We start from the raw sequence: 699 nt of genomic DNA, 5'->3' as shown, positions 1-699 counted from the left end.
GCCTCCTTAGCATAGTAGGCAGTGCGTCAGTCTCATAATCTGAAGGTCCTGAGTTTGAACCTCAGAGGGGTCAACCTCAGTTTTATTTATTTATTTATTTATTTATTCATTCATTTATTTATTTAGTGGTTTTTCAAGACAGCGTTTCTCTGTATAGCCCTGGCTGTCATGGAATTCACTTTGTAGACCAGGCTCGCCTCCTATTCAGAAATCCACCTGCCTCTGCCTCCCGAGTGCTGGGATTAAAGACGTGGGCCACCATGCCCTGCTTCAACCTCAGTTTTAAACACTAATACTTAAACCTTTAATTTTAGCCGAGCAGTGGTGGCACTTGGGGAGCAGAGGCAGGCAAATTTCTGAGTTCTAGGTCAGTCTGGTCTACAGAGTGATTTCCAGGACTGCCAGTGTAGGCCCCCAGATATGGGGACCACCACTCTAGTCCAGGGACAGGATGCACCCACAAACACAAGAATCCTTCTTGATGCAAGACGCAGGAGGCTTTATTGGCAGAGCTCTGGGCCGACAGGTACCTCACACAGGAGGCAGGGGAGTCGACCCTGGGGCTCAGAAGCTAGGGTTTTTTAAAGAAGCAAAGGGTTAGGGGAACGAGGAATTTTGACAAAGGTACGGGATTGGTTCATTTAAATATTAACAGAAAGATTACATGTCAGCAAAAAGGGGCATCAGGACTTTGTTGTG

General features: G+C 46.6%; 1 non-coding gene across 1 annotated transcript; it reads left to right on the top strand.

Moving 5' to 3' along the window:
- On the top strand, window positions 1–73 carry Trnam-cau (transfer RNA methionine (anticodon CAU)). Its single transcript has one exon. It is a non-coding gene; the product is annotated as a tRNA-Met (tRNA).
- The last annotated feature ends 626 nt before the right edge of the window (window positions 74–699 follow it).

The sequence above is a fragment of the Mus caroli genome, unplaced genomic scaffold, assembly GCF_978045245.1.
Source record: "Mus caroli unplaced genomic scaffold, Mus_caroli_1 scaffold_4, whole genome shotgun sequence".
In the NCBI taxonomy this organism is placed as follows: Eukaryota; Metazoa; Chordata; class Mammalia; order Rodentia; family Muridae; genus Mus; species Mus caroli.
Note: the sequence above shows the minus strand (reverse complement) of the source record. Positions and strands in the feature narration are given on the sequence as shown.